This window comes from Populus nigra, chromosome 3 (genome assembly GCF_951802175.1).
Source record: "Populus nigra chromosome 3, ddPopNigr1.1, whole genome shotgun sequence".
Taxonomy (NCBI): Eukaryota; Viridiplantae; Streptophyta; class Magnoliopsida; order Malpighiales; family Salicaceae; genus Populus; species Populus nigra.
This window is the reverse complement of record NC_084854.1, coordinates 4539235-4550822: the sequence shown is the minus strand read 5'-3', so window position 1 is coordinate 4550822 and position 11588 is coordinate 4539235. Positions and strand designations below refer to the sequence as shown.

At 33.0% G+C, this 11588-nt stretch overlaps 1 pseudogene; it reads right to left on the bottom strand.

Moving 5' to 3' along the window:
• Positions 1-998: 998 nt before the first annotated feature.
• On the bottom strand, positions 999-3482 carry LOC133688379 (serine/threonine-protein kinase STY17-like; annotated as a pseudogene).
• Positions 3483-11588: the final 8106 nt, after the last annotated feature.

Below are 11588 nucleotides of genomic sequence, written 5' to 3'. Positions count from 1 at the left end.
TATTTGCAAAGAACAAAGTCTATTTTTGATAAACTAGCTACTGCTGTAGACAAAACTTTAATTTTTATATTTTTCATGGGTTAAGAGGTGGATTTAGGGACTTAGTGATTAGTCTTTCTAGACAGAGCCTTTCTCTTATCTTCATAGCCATCTATTTACCCAAAAAGAATTCCTTCACTAATATTCTTTATAATCAAGTTTTATACGATGATTAACTTTAAAAAATTTATAAGATTAATTAAGATGCTCTGTAAACTGAACCAAATATTCACCTTAATAAAATAAAATAAAAATTCTCTTCAACCATCGCTTGTACTTTCGACAATAACACCATTTTTGTCGACACCATCTCGGCCTTTTTCATTGGCTTATGTTTGCAAAATGCCAGTCTTCATCCTCTTCATCCTCTCATGGACATTCATTTGGTTCTTTTGGCAGTAACGATGGCAGACATCACCGTGGTGGCTGGCGAAACAACTGTGGTATGTTTTTTTTTTTAGAGAAGCTATAAAATAAAGAGAAAATTCTAACTCGTTTTTTTTTCTGTATACTTTCCCTCTCCCTTTACTCATTCTATGTAAAATATAAAATAACTTTAAATGGTTGCTGGAACACTGGAGATGCCATTAATTGTACTAAGTTTATGACACCCCTACATGTTTTGTCCCCCATTAAGCAATGTGCTCTCTTACAAGTCAGAAACCGATTTGGACCTGACTAGGAGTGGCCATAGCTATGCATCGAGCCATTGATTGAAAACAAGAATTCCGGCAGCACCGGGATAGATTTTTGAGGGATGGACGTGATGACACAAAAGTTGCAATTTTGCAGCTTTAATCGGAGATGACATGACAGAACGTTAAGGTAAATTGAAAACTTGCTGCTGATGGTCATATGGAATTATAATCATAATTATAAATATTACCAATCATACAAGTATTTAATTATTAGACCACTTAAAGTACAATTACATTAAGAAGTGATAAAATCTGACATTTTTAAGCATCCTCTATGATTCTCTGTTGGATTTTTCTGAGACTAGAAGTGATTGTGGCAAAGGATGGTCTAACAGAAGCATCTTGATCCCATGATTGAGAAATGAGATCGATGAGCTCGCCAAGTTGATCATTGTCCTCGTGAGGAAGCATAGGCCTCAGCTTTCCTTCGGCAACTTCCATTGCAATCTGATTTCAAAAGAAAAGGTAGATAAATACATATGAGACTAGCAAACCATCAATTAAGGTGGAATACCTTACAACTTTGATCACATACCTTGCTGGGACCGAAATCTGTTTCTATGTATGGATAATCCCCAGTTATAAGCTCATTAAGTATAACAGCAAAGCTATAAACGTCGCTTTTTTCGTTATAAGGTTCGCAGCGAATCACCTCTGGCGCCATATAGACATATGTTCCTGGAGATTTATAAGAAATCAAAGAAAGAAATACAAGTATCGTAAACTTATGCAAAATAATCTGATTGCGTACTTGAATAATAGTTATACTACTCCTTACCTGTTTCACCGGTGAGTGCCATTTCTGCGTCATCCAAGAACCTAGCATGACCAAAATCTGCCACCCTGACGTGATTGGAATCGTCTAAGAATATATTGCTAGGCTTTAGGTCACGGTGAATGACCTTAGGCTTCTGTTCATGGAGATATTGCATTGCTTGAGCAATCTCCAATGCCACAGTAACCCTGTTTTGAAATGGAGGAATTGGAACCGATCGCTCGTTTCGCCTGCTACCTGGTCCATGTAGCCACTCCTTTAGTGTCATGCCTAAGATTTCTGTCACTACCCATGCATTACTAGGGGGATCAATGCATGCCCCCAATAGTTGCAGCACATAACAATGCCGCTGTCTAGATAAAGTGTCAAGTTCTTGAGCAAAAAAGTTGACACCATTTTCATTTGAAAGGAAAAAGTCAGGAAACATGCACTTCACTGCAACATCAAATCCTCGCCAAATTGCTCTATAAATATCTGCAGTACTTCCCTGGCCAATTTTCTCTTGAAATTCGATCTGTTACGTTACGTGTACAATTAAGTGTGAATTATACGTTGTATTCTTATCCTTCTGCAATGGTCTAATAAACAATGTAGTGACGCCAATAAGCATGGGAGGCCTTACCTCGTGAGATTCAATATACCATCCATTCATCTTGGCTTGATCGATAGTGAAAGCAAGATTCGGAAGTTGGGGCACTTGAGTGGGCAGCTGATGAGGACTGGTAATTCTGGGGCTGACAATATTGGTGGGAAGAGCATCTTTTATTCCTTGTTGATCATCTTTGTTTTGAATTATGAGGTCCAAGAAGCCGTTTTCTTGTGCTACTTGAAGACAATATTTTAGATAATCTTGTGTAGTTTCCATCCTCTTCCTGTACATGATACGGAGCTCCTTCTGCTCAAGGACTTCCCTTTCAAGGTCTGCCACCTTCAAAATCGAAACAAGACTTCTCAGAGCCACATAAAGGAGGTTAGGCCTTGTGGGCCTTGGGGAGGGGACTTTAGCAAGGCTAACCAGCTTGGTCCAATCTAAAAATTCAAGAAACTTTATGTAAAAGCCCATACTGGTCTGGAGGGATAAAATCCGATTCGGCTGTGGCCTAAGATTTTCCCTCATAATTGTGCAATACAGATTCTCCCTCTTTTAACTCTGTCCTCTCCAATATTTCTTGAGGCAAAACTAAAGACTGCCCAGCAAGATATGAAATCAAATTTGTACATTATTTTAAAACCATTACTCTATTAATTGTGAGTTCTCTGTAAAATATTATTCATAGATTGTTATTTATTGTTAAGAATTTCATTCTATTACTTTGATTCTAATTGGTTTTTCCTGGTTGCATCTTCACTAAACAGTTAATACTAGTGCTAGTTGAATCACAATTATTGATTCTTTTACTTAGTTAAAATTTAATTTTTTTTAAAATAAAAAAATATTATTTTGATATATTTTTAAATAAAAAATACTTTAAAAAATAACACTACCGTACAACCCAAACACCCCCTAATAAAATAAATGGTATGGGATACAATTTAATAGCAAAAAAAGAAAAAAAGATTTGATTTCAAGAAACAATCTAGGCATTCTAGGCCATGGACCACGCTAGTGTTTTCATAGATTGACTAGTTGGGCCAGTATAAATGAGACCAGCCTTTTCAATTGGCCATATATGATTAGCAGCTGGGACTGGTCGACATTGACTATACCATGCACCTACCAATAGCTGTGGTCCAAATACCTGCTGCCTCAGCTCGGATCTAGACTGCTGCTGCTGCTGCTGCTGCCTCTCCTTCGTCGAGACAATAGATCCCTCACCCATGCAGTCGATAAGCCTCCGACAACATCCTCCTGAATTAGAGGTTTTGATGGTAGAAATCTCATTCTTTCCCGGAGAGTTCTCGACCGGAGATTGCCTAGGACTAAATAGAGTGCTGGCATTCTTCTTCTGGCTACTACCTGCAGCAATCATGGCGTGAGTTCTATTGCCTTAATTTGTTTAGCATATGATCCAGGGGTCGATCAGCTTAACTAACAACATTAATGTTGCTTATATTTTGTTTGACTCTTGTTCTCTAGTGCTCAGCAAACGACAATTTTGACGGATTTTGTAATGAAGAGCGGAAATCACTAGGCAATTGACATTAACTTCTGCATTATCTTCTAGTAAATGAAAAAAAAAAGTATCTCTATAATGTTTTTAAATGGGATCAAGAATCCGTTTGACATGAATTCTAAATTATGATTTTTATTTATTTATTTTGAATCATAGTTTTAAATTTATTTTTCACAAATAACTTGTGATAAAAATGAGTTAGGATGAGTTATTGTCTGGTAAAGATGTCTCCGAGTAAATCTTTGAGTGAAAGAACGTAGTGCAAGTTAAAATTCATAAATTATGTTTTTTTAATCTTTGATTTAATCAAAGTCTTGAAGCAGTTTTTTAATCAAATTTTTATGTATTCAAGTTAAAAGATATTTCTAGCTTATGACTTTTCTATAGATATTTTTTTAAAAAAAAATAAATCAATTTACAAAATGTTATATAAAAACATAGCCCAAAGAGCTGGCCAGTTTTCATTCAAGTTAAAAGGTATTGTGGTTGCCGTATATGTGTTTTTAGGAAGGGTACGAAATTGTTCTCTATGCTATTTTAGACTTTTTACAGCAAGGAGCGAACGGTCGCCGTATATATGTGTTTGTAGGCTAAAACTCAAGGCAAGTCGGTTCAGATTTTGGACCTTCCAATATTTCCCGACATCGGCGAACCCAGCAGATAACACCTGTAGTTAAGCGTCGGCCTTCTTACAGTTGGCTTGGGACAATATTTCAATGGAGTTTTAAAAAAATTATTATTTTTTAAATTATTTTTAAATCGTTCTAATATATTAATATATATATATATATAATTATTATTTTAATTTATTTTTAAATAAATAAATATTTTAAAAAACAACCATTATCACTATCTAAATACCTCTCTAAAACTCGAGCTATTAGGAATAACTTCTAATTTCTAAAAATGTTGAAAAAGGGATTTTATTCATGAAGAATTGGTATTACTTCTACTAACTTGGATTCCTGTTAATTCCTCTTGAATTGGTGATAAATTGTTCGGGTCATAGAATCTATTTCGTTTTAATAATTTTTTATATATAACAAAAATCGAGGATTTATGAATTTTATCCTATTATGATTAAAATAAATTAAACACTCATTTTAGTTGATTAGCAAAAAAGCAGTGGAATATGTGTTTTTTTTTTTTTAATAATCAGCATATTTTGTGAAATGTTAAGTTTGGTTTTTTTTTAAATAAACTTTTTATCACACTTCAATTTTTAAACATTAAACCAAGAAATTGTTTAATTTATAAACAATATCATGGAACCAAACAAAAACTAAATGTTCATTGAGAATATTCTTTGCCTCGATCGGCCCCAGTGGCAGGCAGGATGACCTAAGTAATTAATTGTCAAAAACAAATGACAAAACCCTAGAGAACACCCATACTAATAATATGGCCGTGATAAGTAGCACAGTGCCTTAGAATTGATATCTCAACATTTGTATTAATATATTATATATGTTGAATGTGCTAGACCGATATAGTAAAGGGCACCATTACAATTTTTAGGATAAAATATTCGGTGTGTTTATTTTTAGTTCAAAAAATGTTTTTAAATTTTTTTAAAATTTTTTTATGATTTTATATCATTTTATATCTTGATATCAAAAATAAATTTTAAAAAATATATTATTTTAATATATTTCTAAATAAAAAATATATTAAAAAATAATTAATATCACAATTCCAAATACTATCTCTCTTTTGACTGGCATGAAAACCAACCCAAAAATATCTTTTATTATCAAAACAAAATTAATATACAGATAATATAGTATGCAACAAATCGGTTATATTACATGATAAACTTCTAGTAAACGTTAATAAACAAAACCCTAGCCTATCCTCTCTTCTCTCTAACAAAAGCCCTCTCCTCATAAATTTTATTTGTTGCCACTAAAATTAAAGATTTATTTTAATTAATATAATTTAAATAAATTATAAGTGAATGAAAAATTAATTTATTTTTATTTTGTTTTTTTATTCAAAGAACACTTGGTTTTTTAATATTTAATTCTTAATTTATAGTTGGTAGTCAAATATTAATAATGGTAAGAATTAATTTTTATTAATTCTTCAACCTTTTAACTTTTAAAATTCACTATAAATAAAAAGGTGAATAAAGAGTTTCCAACTTGATTTTTTTAGATTTTTACACTCTTTCTTATCTCACTTTTAGTGTTTTTTTTTTCTTTTCATGCTTTGATTTTCCTCTCAAGTCTAGAGTTTATGTTTATCTTGTTAAGAGATATTTAAGTTTTATATTATTTAGTTAAAATACCTTATTTAGAAGCGTATTTAAACTAAAATAGTGTTGTTGAAATCTTGAGAAACATATTGCAAACATCTTAGCTGTACAAGTGATGAGCAATAAAATCTTAAGTATTAAATCTTTACATACAAATAATTCATCTCTCATAATAATAAAAGATTCATTACTTTAAAGTGTTTCAACAAATAAGTATTATTCTTATTTTAATTTAAACATAACTAATTTTTTTTTATTAATATGCACACTAGTATCTTGATTTTATATCAATTGCAAGGTTGAATATATACTTAGTATGCATATTAGTATTTTTTATTATTGTATTTTTTTTCTTTTCCTCCCATCCTCTTTTTTTTTTTCTAGTTGTTTTGTTTCGTAGATAAAAAAATGATATGTCTTGATAAAGATTCAATCTATATCATTTGTGTATTTGTTGGTAGATCTAGATTAGTACTCTAAATTTATTTTTTATTTTTTTAATCTCTCTTTTGTTAGGGGTTTAGTTCTATTTGAAGTTTCGATTCCGTGCTTATTGCTTAGTATAATCTCCCCTTTAATCTATTCGCAGTGGCTTGAACTTATATGTGAATGTACGATGCTATAATTTTTTTAAAAATGCATCTTAAGTTCGAGAATTTTAAAGAGTTTAGTTTATAATTAAAATCGATAAAATAATCTTTTATTGCTTAGAAAGTCAATTTTCAATATTAGCATTGTTAAGATCATTTTTAAACAACAATATTCAACTCCCTCAATTTTTTTTTATATAATTATTCAATGAAAATAATAATGTATTTGTATTTTCAATATTAATAAAATAATACATCATATTATAAACTCACACTAAATTGTGAGTCGAACCAAAACTTTTTTAAATGTAAAAAATATAATTTCAGGCCAAGAAAAACTCTTCGATAGTGTCATTAAAGTCAACCCAACAATTCAAACATAAAACCTTCCAGCACAACTCCTTTTCTATTTCAAATTTTAAATTAAACCATTTAAAAGTTGGTATAACATAAATCAAATGATTTGATGAATCCAACAAATCAAATAACTAGTAAATACATAATTTGACTTAAAAAAATTCAAATAATGTATTTTTTTTAATATTGAGATGACAATATATTCGCTCTCTTCTTTGTTGATTTCAGGTAATTTTCTCTTACTCTTTTTAAATTCAAGGACTGAAATGTTAAAATAATAAATTCTTAGACCAAAATTAAAATTACAAAAACTAAAGGGACTGAATAGTAAAAAAATAAAAGTAGATGGACTAAATAATTTTTTTCCAACGAATTTGAGATTGGATATGAGATTTCTTCTTATCTTATACCTTGATGCTTTTTTATTGAATTGTTTATTTCCTTAACAAATTTTAATAAATTAGTCATTAATCTGGGCATAAACAAATGTAATTAAGAACAAAAAGTTTGAGGTTGAAAAAAAAAGAGAGTTTATCGGGAGTGATTTAATTACCTATCTTCAGAATACATTTGTGATTTAAATGCAATGCAATTATAATGCATGCTTTGAAATAATTACTGAAAGTGGTGTCGATGAAACCGCAACGAGTCGAGACAGGAATCCTTTGTGGAAAGAACATGGTGGAATGCGTGCTTTATTGGAGTTTTTGTTTTTGTTTTCTTTGGTAAGATTCTTGTTGATCAAAGTATTAATGTTCCATTCCTCATTTTGAACTTTGTAGTGGAAAAGAAAAGCTGCGAACAATCTCATGGGAACTCGTCTCGGGATCGCAAATTACAAAACCTTTGTCTTCTACCTGCAAAGCAAAAGTGCTAAGCAGTGGACCATCTACCTCACTCTACGTTAGGACAGAGGAGGGAGGTGTGAGAGTGACCCTCTCTCGCCCTCTCTCTCTCAATTTGCCAACTTTAACGTGGCATGCTTAAAACTCAAAGGGCAAACGGAAAGAGAGAAGTCATTTCTACATTTTCTTTGGTGCAAGGTCTAAATTACTGTCGTTTTCTATCATGAAAGTTGGAGCCTTTTGTTTTTCCCCCCTCTTTTCTCATTGCTCCCTCCTTCTTTTGTGAAGATAGAGGCCTTGCAACCAAACAGGATGTTACAGTGAGTGAGAGTGTGAGACAATTAATGGAAACTACTCCCTTAATTAATTATATCTTCTTCTTCGGGAAGATGAAGAAAATTGAAGGAGCAGTAAACGCTCGCATGAGAATACAGATACTCTTAACCGCTGGTGGTCAACCACCACCAGCAGCAGCACAACCACCACCACGCACATGAAGTTAAAAGTTTAAGAGCCCATCAATTAATTAACCAAAATGACAGCGCATTTTTATATATTCAATTATAAATAGATACTGATAATAATAATTAATAAGAGTTCATGAGTTTGATTTAATTCCAAGGAATTCCTCCGCACTTGAGATTAAGAATTGAAGAAAGATATAATTACATTATACATTGGACCTCCTTTTGGACAAAAAATAAAAATAGTATTTGGTTCATAGCCTTAAAAGTCTTACACGGGTTAGGTTAGAAAGCAAAGTCATTAGTGAGACTCACTTAAAGTATTCAGTAGTAACTAATAAATTATCAGCGTGGTTATTAAAGTTAATTATTATTCATATATTAATATCAGAAAGTTTTGAAATTTTAGAGGCATTAATTTAATGCAATTTCTAATTTAATTTGAGAGCCGTGAATACATTTGAATTCTCAAGATTCAATACCTAAAATGGATAACGATGCATGTTTCTAATGTTCTACATTTAAGAATTCTGGCCTGCTCCCTCCCTGTATGTATATTTGTCGAGGTCTGTGGTGGTTGCTGGAAGCTCCAAAACTCGATTCTCAATAAGAAAGAAACATTCTTGCATTTTTTTTAATAAGAAGAGTTAATAATAACAAGAAAGACAAGGTTGTATCTTATTTATGCCATGGTAATAAGAAACACTGAGCCTGTCTAATCCTATCTGAAATTTGGTGAATAACAACTACATCAGAGTGATTAGACTAAGCTTTTAAACAAATGAATAATCATGAAGCAACAAGAAGAGGGAATATGTTGATTATGATTGAGAGATTTGTTATAGAAAATAAAAACTTGTTGATGCCCTGGAGGTTAGTGATTAAGGGTCAACCTAGCTAGCTAGGTTTGTCTTTTCAAAGAGAAACTCACTACACGCCCACGAACATTATTCTTCTCATCATTGCTGCCAACTTCCGCACCTCACCTCACCTCACCTACTGTGCAGAATCTTTAACTTATAAGGGAGACTCGAGGAATGATCCTCGCAAAAACAATACTCTACTCAGCCCAGTTTCAATCTTGTTAATTTAATTAACCTCTATATACACAACACAAAGCCTTTATAATTATATATTAACTACAATATTCAACACCTCTAGTTGATCACAAGAGCTCAATTGAGCCCTTCACCAATATTTCTTGAATAAGTTATGATTCCACCACCATCCTAAACAAATATAATTTGTACTTGTTTGTCATGTTTCTAATCATACGATCGTGTAGAATTTTGACTGGGGGCGATTATTATACTACTTTGAACCATCCCATTTCACACTACGGAATATTAATCTATGCATGCTCCTCACGTATTGATGATATATAGGCCATTATTAGGTCTACTAACAATGAACTCCTAGCCCTAGCCTCTTACAAGTATTTTAATTAGAAATATAGTTGATGCTTGAGCATTGTGTGGTTGTATTTCAAGTTGAACTTAGTTCTGCCGCCTCGATAATCATTGCTTCTAATATTCTCAAATTAATTTGATTAGAAGGGATTGGACAGTCATTGTCACACGTTTGTTTGATTTGAAATATGTTCACGATCTCTTGATCTTGTTTTATGGAGTGTGTATGGTGTGATGCATCTTGAGATTTCACATGGCAACACCGGGAGAGAGAGATTAGGATGCTAACTATGTGATTCCTTTTGGGCGTATGATCACGTCTCAACTCTTAATTTAAAATCTACATGAACATCCCTCGTCTTAGTTTTAGAATATATTGCAGGATTTGGAGGAGAAAATGGTTTTCTAAATCCACAGTCTATCCTCTGTAATACACGTCTTCAAATTAGATAGACAAGGGGGGTGAGCATTCACTCACCACATTCATTTCCCCCCTCTTTTGGGGGTGGCGTTGAAGAAGGGATCGAGTAAATAAAACCAGCACTCGATCATTTCAAACGTACTGAGTTAGTAATGCAATAATAGCACTTGCAAGCTTCTGTTTCTTTGGTTATAACTTGTTTCTTTGGTTATAACTTGTATATAGGATGGTCCAAGTTTAAACCACCGCCCTACTGTAATAATTAACAGCTTAATTTGTAGCTCTCCACTGTTGACTTGCTCCCTTTCCCTTGGCTATCAAGCCAATAGCAGAGGCACGATCAGTACTTACAGACATATAAAGATCTGCAGTTCATCAGAACGAAGCAATTGTCCGTGATATATTGTAAATATCCATTTGATATTTACAGTCAAGTATTATCAATACATGTATCCTGTATTGATTTTGTGGACCACCAGCTTCTGTTGCCCTGCCTTGAACCACACTGCTTCTTTATTGTTGCCGCTGATTTTGAACAATTTCTATGCCCGCCTCTATGAGACACGCAATGCATTAATTCCTTTCTTTGCACTTACTTTAAAAAAAAATGAAGGCATAATGGGTCTTAGACCAGTAGTTTTCTCTCGATCCCCAAATTCCCTCTACGAAGTTTTCTAATGAGAATCACGAGTTTTAATTAACCTCTCCTCTTGAGGAATTTTTCTTCTTCTATGCCCACACCAAGTATAATATAACATAATCCATCAGTAGCATGGCAATAGCTCAAATAATTGACATTGAAACTTAGTTGGGCATGGCCTACAGAAAATTATTTGGTGGGTTGTGTACCAAATATTTGTTGCAGATGGAAAGTTTAGATTAAGAAGTAATTCTTGGTAAGGAGGGAGAAGACCTTTTTTAGGTTTTCAATGTTGCTGGGCTGGAAATGGTGGTGATGCTAACGCAATGTTCAAGTAATGGATGCGGTGGGGGTGGGGGGCCCTATGCAAAAGCTCTTACTTTCTCTATTCCCATGGGCGAAGATCTGCCTTTGCCTTTACCATCACATCCTCTCATTTTGCTTGTGATTACGATCTCGAATCTTTCATTTTTTTTTTCTTCTTCCTTCACTTCTCTCTTTCTTTCTCTTTCTTTCTGGCCTTTCCTTTCCTTTCCTTTCTTTCCCTCAGTTCTATCAAAACCTGTACTGTCAGTCTCTCTCTCAGTTTAGATCACCATCAAGGAATTAACACATCCCCACTCGTTTCTTTTCAGTAAAAACCCATATTCTCTCTTCACTTTCTTCTTTACTTCATTTTTCGAAACTGAATCATTCACACTAGCATCGCCAATATACGTATTTTATACTACCATGCTACTTCTCGAGAGGTATACACCAATTAGACTCTACTACACTCAATATCCAGGACTGTTCAGGACTGAAATTTGGCCAACTTCCTCTGTGATTTCACCATCATATGTCCCGTGAAATTAGTAGTACTGAAAAGCTTAAATTCAGACCACTCAGCATGTAGCCAAGTGGATGCAAAAATTGGAGGGATCCAATCCCTTAAGCAGCATGTATCAAATATAATAATAATATAGAAAAAAAGTTGATG